The following is a 12,400-nucleotide window of genomic DNA, read 5'->3' as shown; positions in this document are numbered from 1 at the left end:
GGAGTGGGATTTCTTCATGCAATGCACTCATGTCAGTGTTTACCCCACAGTATATTGTTCACAGCTTCCACTACTTTGCCAGACAGGCCATCCCTGCCCTGCAAGCGCACATTTCTGACCAGATAAGATGAGCACTGTGCAATGCCATCACTGGCAAGGTCCATGTTACAACAGATACATGGCACCTGCTTGCTTAGCAAAAGGCTGGGGCATAAATCTATCTGTGGAAGTCCTTTTGTAACATGCTTACCTCAGTTCACTTCAGTACCATGTGGTTCCTTGTGCCTCCATTATCAGATGTCAATGATCTTCTTTTAGTGATTGGTGTTGATTGTGGTGGGGCTGCTGGGGACAACACTGCTGGTTGAAATGTGGGTTCACATGCTGCCAAGTAAAGCAATAATGACTTATAGGTAATTTGATCTCTGCTAAGAAATCTGGCTTGTTTAATATGTGTAAACTAGGTCTTGCTGACTGATCAATGCTTTTGTGATCATAAAGACCAGACCAAGGGAGAGGCAATAAAGAATATGTCTTAAGACTTGTTTCTGACCGCATCAACACCTCTGATTAAATACAACCACTAGCATATGTAAAAATCTTTTTTTTTATGCCAAAGGTATCCATACCCTTTATAGGCACTCAGATGTAGAGCAAAAATAAAAAATACTCTCTAGAATAACCCAAACTAAGAGTAATAGCAGTGCTTCAAGTATCTGCTTTTATATAGTATTTTGGAATCATCTGAATGATATCCAAGTGCTCTATATAGTCTCTAATTACACATAAAGCTGATTTCCATTGCAAGGTGAATAGTGTCATGCTTAAAGCAATACTTAATTGAATAGTATTTTATTTCACATCTTCTTCACATTTTCTAGCCTCTGGCGAGTAATGAGATAATAAGTGATGGATATTACCACTGACACTTTGTATCACTTTTATGTGGTCAGATAGATGTTTGTTTGATCTATAAAGCTGTGAAGATGGGATGGTGACAAAAAACAGCTTTAACAGAGCTGAAACATCAAGTTGATCAAACCTGGAGCATGAACAGAGAATGACATGCGATCACAAATTTTCCCCTGCCTTTCATCTCACTTCTGAATGCAGGACAAGGCAGGGAAATCCGAAGAACCATCCGGATGTATTTCATTTAATAATTTGGATTATTCCGCTTGACTTTTTCACTTTTATCATGTCAAAAAGCTGCCAGATTGTATGCAAAGAAAATGAACTAAGTCTGCAACTCCCATTACAGCATATTTAATGTTAAATTTCTTATAATGAATCACTTTCTATTATTTGAGATGTTTTTGCATCAATCACTCTGCTTCTACTAATTTTCTGTAACTAAACGCGAGAACTCGTGAATCTAAGTTTTACCCGGAAACTAGGCAGAATACTAAGTCCATATAAATTGCAAGGAGCAAAGCTGCTATACCTCCAGCTGTCAATACTTCCTGCCAATATTCACATTTGTTGATTGCCTTTGCTCAGTCTTTGCGACACAATTATTTATCACTTTCCAAATCGATAACCTTAAAGTCTGGTATAGATTCACTTAAGGACAAGCTTTGTTTTTCACATTCTCTCATTTTTTTATTTCACAGATACTTAGCAAGTGACATTTACTGTATGTATTTTACTAATTACCTATATTACTCTGCATTACTCAATATAATATTTACTGATACTAAAGCAGTAATGTGCTATTATGGCATATCTGCATTTTCTTGTGTGCTTCCTCTTCTTTATTATGTGCCTTGAAACCAGATTTCTTCTGCCTACAAAACAATGATCTTTCCTCCTCATAAACTTATTTACAAATTGTAAATTGACCAGTTCATGTGCTTTATTTTGGAAGGAACCTTTCAGAAGTTGTTCAAGTGATCAAGATATGGATCATGCAGCAAACAGAGGTGGTTGTCCCAAGGGAGACTCTGAACTCCAAAATCCATCTAAAGTATTAATCTTACACCAGTGATCTAAATGATAAAATGTAGCCAGATAAAGCCTGGAAGTAAGGTTATTTTCTTTAGATATGGTTTACATCAAATTTTCAGATAATATGGACATTCTAATTTAAAGGGCATCTCCAACACATTCAGCACAAGTAAAAAAAAGACCAGGCCTAGCAGAAATAGTACGGTAAGCCTACTAGAACTCTTTATTATTGTCTAGGAATAAGACATTTTGTAGATTTAATACTAATATTAAAAGGGAATCTCAGTATTTAAAAATGATCAGCTCTAAACATGATATGTGCTAATTGTTAGATTAGTGTTAGTCTCAATGCTGGAAAATCTACTGATTGTTATAACAGAAGACCTGTGAGGGTGTAGTTGTATAGCCTAGGAAACGTTTATTCTGCAAGACAATTCATTGTCTACACAAATTCTGATGACAACTGAGAGCAACAGCTATCTTTCAGAGTGGCACAGACTTTGAATAGAGTGTCAGGGCACACTTTAGACTTGCTGCGCCATTCATATTCTCATGGGTGTCCTCCTCTCCTATACCTGGGTTTGTCTGTGCCCTGTTGTTGTTCATTTCTTTAGTGTTATTGTCTTTGTTCTACCCATTTACCTCAAATGAATTCCTTTAGTTATACTCTCCATTTGATGGAGAGTACAACTAAAAGAAATTTGTATAATGCTGGAAAATCTACCCCTAGGTCAAAAGGTACTCACCAAGCTACTGGGGCAGAGCCGATGGTCCACCTGAGTATGACCAACGTTCATGACAGGCAAGGATCAAAGCCATAAGGATGTTTTGATGCTGATAGCTCTTGGTCAAAAGGGAAGATCAAAAACTGCAGAGATATTGTAAAGTTCAGAACTTGGAATGTACAAGCCTCGAACCAAGGGATAATAGACTCAAATTTCATTTACTTTTTGGCTCTCCTTACTATTTCCTTTTTCCCTTTTATGAACGTGCTTTAATTTTCTTACAATTGGTCTTCATGACCACCTGCACACCTTCCTCTCCCCTTGAGGACAGTGTGTTGTGGCTTCCCCTCTGGTTCCTCATGAGGCACAGGAAACCCCTTTGAAGGACTTTTAGGGAGTCAGGTCCGAGGTGGTATTTTTAGTTCTTCAGCTAGGAATTGACTAGTTTTTACAAAAATATTTAGAATTGAGAGTCCTCAGTGGTTGATACCTTTTAATGGCTAACTGAAAAGATGGTAACAAATTGCAAGCTTTCAAGACTATACAAGTCTCTTCATCAGGCAAAGACCTGATGTGTCTTTGCCTGATGAAGAGACCTGTGTAGTCTTGAAAGCTTGCAATTTGTTACCATCTTTTTAGTTAGCCATTAAAAGGTATCAACCACTGAGGACTCTCAATTCTAAATATTTTTCTATCTACTGGCTAACACGGTACCAAGAAATATATCTTTCCTAGTTTTTACAGAAACCAGTTGAGTGCAGATGAAGCTTTTCTCTATAGTAAGTGTCCCTTACTCTCTTTACCCACATGTAGTACATGCATAACAGTAATGCACTCAATCTCCAAGGCTTGTTTAAACGCCATTGTTGAACAAAAAGCATGTTCAAGTGAATTTAAAGTTTACTTAATATTTACACAGGCTTGTGAAAAACTTGTAGCATATAGTCTGGTCATAGAAGACCAAAAGTGAACTCTTTGGTTGCCATAATAAACACCATACAGTGGGGCAAAAAAGTATTTAGTCAGTCAGCAATAGTGCAAGTTCCATCACTTTAAAAGATGAGAGGCGTCTGTAATTTACATCATAGGTAGACCTCAACTATGGGAGACAAACTGAGAAAAAAAAATCCAGAAAATCACATTGTCTGTTTTTTTAACATTTTATTTGCATATTATGGTGGAAAATAAGTATTTGGTCAGAAACAAAATTTCATCTCAATACTTTGTAATATATCCTTTGTTGGCAATGACAGAGGTCAAACGTTTTCTGTAAGTCTTCACAAGGTTGCCACACACTGTTGTTGGTATGTTGGCCCATTCCTCCATGCAGATCTCCTCTAGAGCAGTGATGTTTTTGGCTTTTCGCTTGGCAACACGGACTTTCAACTCCCTCCAAAGGTTTTCTATAGGGTTGAGATCTGGAGACTGGCTAGGCCACTCCAGGACCTTGAAATGCTTCTTACGAAGCCATTCCTTCGTTGCCCTGGCGGTGTGCTTTGGATCATTGTCATGTTGAAAGACCCAGCCACGTTTCATCTTCAATGCCCTTGCTGATGGAAGGAGGTTTGCACTCAAAATCTCACGATACATGGCCCCATTCATTCTTTCATGTACCCGGATCAGTCGTCCTGGCCCCTTTGCAGAGAAACAGCCCCAAAGCATGAGGTTTCCACCACCATGCTTTACAGTAGGTATGGTGTTTGATGGATGCAAATCAGTATTCTTTTTCCTCCAAACACGACAAGTTGTGTTTCTACCCAACAGTTCCAGTTTGGTTTCATCAGACCATAGGACATTCTCCCAAAACTCCTCTGGATCATCCAAATGCTCTCTAGCAAACTTCAGACGGGCCCGGACATGTACTTGCTTAAGCAGTGGGACACGTCTGGCACTGCAGGATCTGAGTCCATGGTGGCGTAGTGTGTTACTTATGGTAGGCCTTGTTACATTGGTCCCAGCTCTCTGCAGTTCATTCACTAGGTCCCCCCGCGTGGTTCTGGGATTTTTGCTCACCGTTCTTGTGATCATTCTGACCCCACGGGATGGGATTTTGCGTGGAGCTCCAGATCGAGGGAGATTATCAGTGGTCTTGTATGTCTTCCATTTTCTAATTATTGCTCCCACTGTTGATTTCTTCACTCCAAGCTGGTTGGCTATTGCAGATTAAGTCTTCCCAGCTTGGTGCAGGGCTACAATTTTGTTTCTGGTGTCCTTTGACAGCTCTTTGGTCTTCACCATAGTGGAGTTTGGAGTCAGACTGTTTGAGGGTGTGCACAGGTGTCTTTTTATACTGATAACAAGTTTAAACAGGTGCCATTACTACAGGTAATGAGTGGAGGAAAGAGGAGACTCTTAAAGAAGAAGTTACAGGTCTGTGAGAGCCAGAAATCTTGATTGTTTGTTTCTGACCAAATACTTATTTTCCACCATAATATGCAAAAAAAATGATAAAAAAAACAGACAATGTGATTTTCTGGATTTTTTTTTCTCAGTTTGTCTCCCATAGTTGAGGTCTACCTATGATGTAAATTACAGACGCCTCTCATCTTTTTAAGTGGTGGAACTTGCACTATTGCTGACTGACTAAATACTTTTTTGCCCCACTGTATTTGTAGGTCCAAAGGCACTGCATATCACCTCAAAAGCACCATATCAATAGTGAGGTTTGGAGATGGAAACATCCTGGTGTGGCGCTGTTTTTCAGAATAAGGCACATGCAAAATTCATATGCTTAAAGGAACGAGGAATGTACAAATGTATCAATACATTCTTGATAAAAATTTCAGCAAAACAATGATCCCAAACACATAGCAAAAGAAATTCTTTACAAGAAATTTTACCACTATCATGAAGTACAATATGTCTCAAGAAATGAGTTTCAGAATCACTGGGATCCGTTAAAGCGTTCCAGAGTTATAACCTCATAAATGGACAGTGGTCAGAATTGTAAAAATTGGCCTGGTCATTAACGTGCAAACCACCCTCAGGGCTTAATCTGTTAATCTGTACTTTGTTCATAAAAAATGATAGGGTACTTCTGACATTTTTTATAGAAACTAGAGGATTAGACGGGTGCAACGCCAGTTTTTTGTCTGCATACGAGGCCTGGACGATGATAACTGTTCCCATTTCAAAATATACATCTGATGTAGAAGCAGTACTTATATGGACCATCGTGCCCTTTGGTGTCATTTTAATTCTTGGGGCCGTGGGACTCCACACTTTTGCAGAGATTTCATTAGTTACATGCTTGTGGAGGATCTCTCATAAGTAGTGTTGAGAATTCCGATACTGCAAATATCGGGTATCGGCCGACATTCGCTGTATCGGAATTCCGATACCGAGTTCCGATACTTTTGCGATATCGGATACTTGAATTGGAAGTTCCCATAGTGCAATGATGCACTTTAATGGACTGTGGGCGGTGCGTGGGCGGAGACTGTGTGTTTGTATGTGTGGGCGGGGTCTGTGCTTGACCGTGGGGGGTCTGTGTGGGCCTGCCGGGGGTCTGTGTGGGCCTGCCGGGGCTCTGTGCGGGCTGCCGGGGCTCTGAGTGGGTAGCCGGGGCTCTGTGCAGGCCTGCCGGGGGTCTGTGCGGGCTGCTGGGGGTCTGTACGGGCCTGCCAGTGCTCTGTGAAGGCTGCTGGGGCTCTGTGCGGGCCTGCTGAAGCTCAGTGCTGGCCTGCCGGGGGTCTGTACGGGCCTGCCGGGGCTCTGTGCGGGCTGCCAGAGCTCTGTGCGGGCTACCGGGGCTCTAAGCGGGCTGCCAGGGGTCTGAGCGGGCCTGCCGGGGCTCTGTGCGAGCTGCCGGGGGTCTGTACGGGCCTGCCCGGGCTCTGTGCGGGCCTGCCGGAGCTCTGTATGGGCCTGCTGGGGCTCTGTGCGGGCTGCCAGGGCTCTGTGCGGGCTGCCGGGGCTCTGTGCGAGCTGCCGGGGCTCTGTGCGGGCTGCCGGGGGTCTGTACTGGCCTGCCCGGGCTCTGTGCAGGCTGCCGGGGCCCTGTGCAGGCTGCCGGGGCTCTGTGCATAGGGGGCAGGCATCGTCCTATGGGACTACAAGTACCATCGGATGATGCCTGCTACAGTGATTGACACATTAGCCAATGATGGGACAGTAGTAGTCCCATCATCCAGCTAATGTGTTGAATGTAAAAAAAAAAAAACTACATACATACTACATACATACATACAACATACTACATACATACTACATACTACATACTACTGTAGCATTTTGCATACTACGTGTCTTGGGGACACTCACTTGGCTCGGGATTCAAGCACTTTGGCATGGTTTTTCCACTTAAAGCAGTCTGTTTGGTTTATTCTCTCCATAAATCATAGAAACAAGGACAAACGGTAAACAGTCTTACATCAGACAGATAAATCCTCTATGTCCATAGTAGAGCTCCACTCTCTCTGGTCTGTGGGCACACAGGCTGTGCTATGTCCAGCACGCAAGCTCTACAGCCTAAACACGGTCTCTCTGTAGTGTCCAGCCGGGACACATGGAAGTCTGTCCACACTGGCAGACTCCCAAACACTCACTACCATGTGCTAAACACACCTCCTTTGGGTAGCCTGTAACCACACCCACAGGTGAGGTAACAACACATGCACTGTCACGTGATTATGACATCACTGCAGGTCCTCAAACTCCTGCTGGGAAAAGCATACAGTTAGCGCCCCCACTCAGAGGAGAGGTATATGGGTAGCCAGACCCTCCCATCTCTCATAGCTACCCACAACCCAGACCCAGGTGCACTAAACGACATCTTTAGTGCTCATGTGCACTAAAGACAAAATACTCCGAGTTGCATTGCAGGGAGCATCCATCCCTGTGATTCATACTTCCCATTAACCATGCGACCACCAGTCACACCACACTACATACATACATACTACATACATACATACATACTACATACATACTACATACTACACACATACTACATACATACTACATACATACATACATACTACATACATACTACATACATGCATACTACATACTTACATGCTACATGCATGCATACTACATACATACATACTACATACATACTACATACATACTATATACTACATGCTTCATACATACTACATACATAAATGCATACGACATACATACATACTATATGCATACTACATACGTACTTGTACATACATACTGCATACATGCATACTACATACTTACATACTACATACATACATACTACATACATACTACATGCATACTACATACATACTACATACATACTACATACGTACTTGTACATACATACGACATACATGCATACTACATACTTACATACTACATACATACAAACTACATACTACATGCTTCATTCATACTACATACTACATACATACTACATACATGCTACATACATACTAAATACATACATACAACATACATACTACATACATACATACATACATACATACTACATACTACATACATATTACATACATACATACTACATGCAAACTGTACATTATCATATCAAAAAACACCCTAACAGTAATAGGTGAAAAAGAGGCATAAGCAGATGTAATATATTTAAAACATAATATTTTTATTAAACAAAAAACATTAAAAACAAATAAAAAAAAGAAAATTTATATATATTATTGCGCAATATGCGTAAGCCTGTCTATAAAATAATCATTATATACTGCTGCTAATACATGGATGCGGTTTTCCTAGCAATAGATGTTGTGTGCACATGCCACTTTATTTATTTATTTTTTATTTTTATAGGGCTGGTTCCCATAAATATATATAAATATTTGGAAGGTGCTATAGTGTCATGCAGCTTTGTCCATTTCCTTTTTTCCTTGTGTTTTTTCCATCAGTAATTTCTTTGAAATTCCTTGTTTTGTTTTTAATGTTTTTTGTTTAATAAAAATATTATGTTTTAAATATATTACATCTGCTTATGCCTCTTTTTCACCTATTACTGTTAGGGTGTTTTTTGGTATGATAATGTATATTTGGAGGTGGTGAGTCCACTTTTTTGGGGGATTTTGGTTATGTATACAAACTGTACATACTGCATACATACTACATACATGCATACTACATACATACTACATACTACATACATACTACATACATACAACATACATACTACATACTGCATACATAATACTACATACATACATACTACATTCTACATACATACTACATACATACATACTACATATATACATACAGTACTACATACATGCATACAACATGCATACTACATACATAGTACATACTACATACATACTACAAACATACATACTACATAATACTACATACTTACTACATACAATACATTCATACATTACATACAATACATTCATACAGACATACAGTACATATAACATACTGTTGATTACATACTCACCATCACTTGTCACTTTGTTCCCCGAAGCCAGTGTCATCTGTAAAAAATATTAAAATAACAAACAACTAATATACTCCCTGATCTGCAGAAATCCACGAGTGTCCCACGACGATCTCCCATGGAGAATAGCAGCATCAGCTGATGCGACCACTCTCAAGGGGCTCCAGGAAAGCCGACTGCTGGGGGCCAATATTTGTAGCCTGCTATAAACATCAGCCAGCAGCTGTCTGCGTAGCCTTTACTGGCTATTAAAATAGGGGGACCCCCCAAAATATGATGTGGGGAACCCCTATATTTTATAGCCAGAAAGGCTACGCAGACAGCTGCGGGCTGATATTCATAGCTTAGAGAGGGGCCATGGATATTGCCCCCCGGCTACAAATACCAGTCTGCAGCTGTCCCAGAAATGGCGCATCTATAAGATGCGCCAATTCCGGCACTTAGCCCCTCTCTTCCCACTCCCATGTAGCGGTGGGATATGGGGTAATAAGGGGTTAATGTCACCTTGCTATTGTAAGGTCACATTAAGCCGGGTTAATAACAGAGAGGCGTCAATAAGACGCCTATCCATTATTAATCCAATAGTAATAAAGGGTTAATAAAACACACAAACATTAGGAAAAAAGTATTTTAATGTTCTTCATTTAACCATACTTACCATGCTTCAGCGCCTGCAAAAAACGTAAAATAATAAACCGTATACTACCTGTCCGCCGTAGTCCAATTTATAACGAGTGTCCCACGACGATCTCCCCTGTAGAACACTTACATCGGGTGATGTCACTGCTCTATTGGACCCTCAGTGACACACTGACAGGAGACAATGGCTCCTGTAGTGCATCATTGAGGTTACTATAGTTCAAAGTCTCACTTTATGGCAATTGCTGCATGGGAAAATTTCTCACACAGCAATGCCAAAAGTGACTAGGGACTATTTTTTTACAACGGCGGAGGAATACAGTGCGAAGGATACCTTCCTCTCGTCATTGTGTTCTTGGAGCCCCTGGAGAGTGGTCGCAACAGCTGATGCTGCCGTTCTCCAAGGGAGATCGTTGTGGGACACTCGTGGATTTCTGCGGATCAGGGAGTATATTGGTTGTTTGCTATTTTAATATATTTTTTACTGATCACACTGGCTTTGGGGATCAAAATGACAAGTAATGGTGAGTATGTACTCTATGATTAATGTACTGTATGTCTGTATGTATGTATTGTATGTAATGTATGAATGTACTGTATGTAGTATGTATGTAGTATGTATGTAGTATGTATGTTTTTTTTTTTTTTCATTCAACACATTAGCCGAATAATGGGACTACTACTGTCATATCATTGGCTAATGTGTCAATCACTGGCACTGTAGCAGGTATCATCCGATGGGACTTTTAGTCCCATAGGACGATGCCTGCACACACGCACAGAGCCCCGGCAGCTTGCACAAAGCCCCGACAGCCTGCACAGAGCCCCGGCAGCCTGCTCAGATACCCGGCAGCCCACACAGAGCCCCGGCAGGCCCAACAGACCCCCAGCAGCCTGCACAGAGCCCCGGCAGGCCGCACAGAGCCCTGAAAGCCCGCACAGAGCCCCGGCAGCCCGCTCAGAAACCTGGCAGGCCCGTACAGACCCCTGGCAGGCCCACACAGAGCCCCAGCAGGCCCGCACAGACCCCCGGTAGCCCGTACAGACCCCCGGAAGCCTGCACAGAGCCCCAGCAGGCCCGCACAGACCCCAGGCAGCCCGCACAGACCCCTGGCAGCCCGCACAGACCCCCGGCAGGCACGCGCAGACCTCGCCCGCACACACAGACACGCACAGTGTCCGCCCATGCACCGCCCACACTTTTCCGCCCTCCGGAACAGGATGCAGAAGGACAGAAAGGGCTTATTTACATTCCAATATTTGTGTCCCATTGACTTGCATTGGTATCGAGTATCGGTATTGGCGATAACCTATATTTTTTTTCAATATCGGCCGATCCAATCTGATAAACGATACTTCTGGATATTGGAAGGTATCGCTCAACACTACTCATAGGATTTCCTGATGGGACGCGTCATTATCATTCTGACGAATATCCTTTAACTTCTCTCCTGTAAGATTCAGTGCCAAATGCTGATCAAGAAAATATTCCAGCATAAGAGAATCCAGGACTTGCTCTGAAAACCAGAAGTAGAACATTCTGGTGGTTGTTAGAAGCGAAGGGGAGTAGATGGAGTCATTGTTGGGAACTGTGAGATTCTTGTAGTCCAGAAGACCCTTGTGATAGGACTCTAGGTTGTTTTCTTTAATGACTGGGAAGTCTGTGACATCAATATTCACTCCAATATCTCCGTAACTCAGAAAGTTTTCTGCCCTGTCTTTGATGAAATCACCAAGTAGGTTTGCCACATAATTTATTTCTTTACAAATCTGACCTTTAAGCACAAGCTTTAAGGTGAATGAAATAAAATGTGAATAGTTGCTTAAACCATCCAGGCTGCTTGTCTCCATGAGGGTGCAAAATCAGTTTATGAAACGACAGGTAGCAGTCAGAAGTATCAGCAGCAACATTGTTATTTCCACAATTGAGTTTAGTCTTCACTAGTAAATCAATGGAGGAAAAGATTTCAAAGTCAATAGAATGTTCAACCTGAAAAAACCAGGTCCCATATACTGTACGTAGTTCAGAGTTTTCTTGACTGATGCACTGATGTTTTTGATCACGATCTCCATGGGGTCATCCTCCTTCAGATCCACTTCATTGCTTTCTATCGATAGATTACTGATCTGAATATTTGTTAAATCATATGTGACTTTCCCGAGAAATCTAACAGTATTTTCTCCCGTGATGTTAGGAAAAGAGACATGTCTGAAAGCAGCCTGGATAACTTCAGAAGTCTTCTCATTCAACACTAATGCTGCTGCCTTTGTCACCCTGCAGACTATGCCAGTCTCTTGGGATGATGATGGAGCAAACTCACAGGCTGATGAAATGCTCAGAAAGTAGATAGTGAGTATCAGTGGCCACATGGTGATGGTTCTGCACTCAGGTGGCTAGTGAGATCTGCTTCTAGTGCAGTGACTCTCGATGTCCCTGGGTCCTCCTGCTTCTCCCCACGGCCGCTGGCGTCTTCTTCTCCGTAGGCAAAATTTCTTAATTTTGATGTCAACCTCCGCTGACAGGCAGGGTTGTTCGGCTAGGGACTCCTTAGGGCGTACTAGCCTTAGCAACAGGCGGTTTATAAAGTATATATGGATTTGTACGGTCAGACCAGTTGTCTTATTGGTGAATTACTATCTGGCATTTGTTTTCATTTGTTGGTCCCTAGGCTGTGGGCCTTGTATTAGGTATTGG

General features: G+C 41.9%; 1 pseudogene; it reads right to left on the bottom strand.

Moving 5' to 3' along the window:
* Positions 1–1,905: 1,905 nt before the first annotated feature.
* LOC138648114 (cholesteryl ester transfer protein-like) lies at positions 1,906–12,075 on the bottom strand (annotated as a pseudogene).
* Between the last annotated feature and the right edge of the window lie 325 nt (positions 12,076–12,400).

Source organism: Ranitomeya imitator, chromosome 8 (assembly GCF_032444005.1).
Source record: "Ranitomeya imitator isolate aRanImi1 chromosome 8, aRanImi1.pri, whole genome shotgun sequence".
Taxonomy (NCBI): domain Eukaryota; kingdom Metazoa; phylum Chordata; class Amphibia; order Anura; family Dendrobatidae; genus Ranitomeya; species Ranitomeya imitator.
Note: the sequence above shows the minus strand (reverse complement) of the source record. Positions and strands in the feature narration are given on the sequence as shown.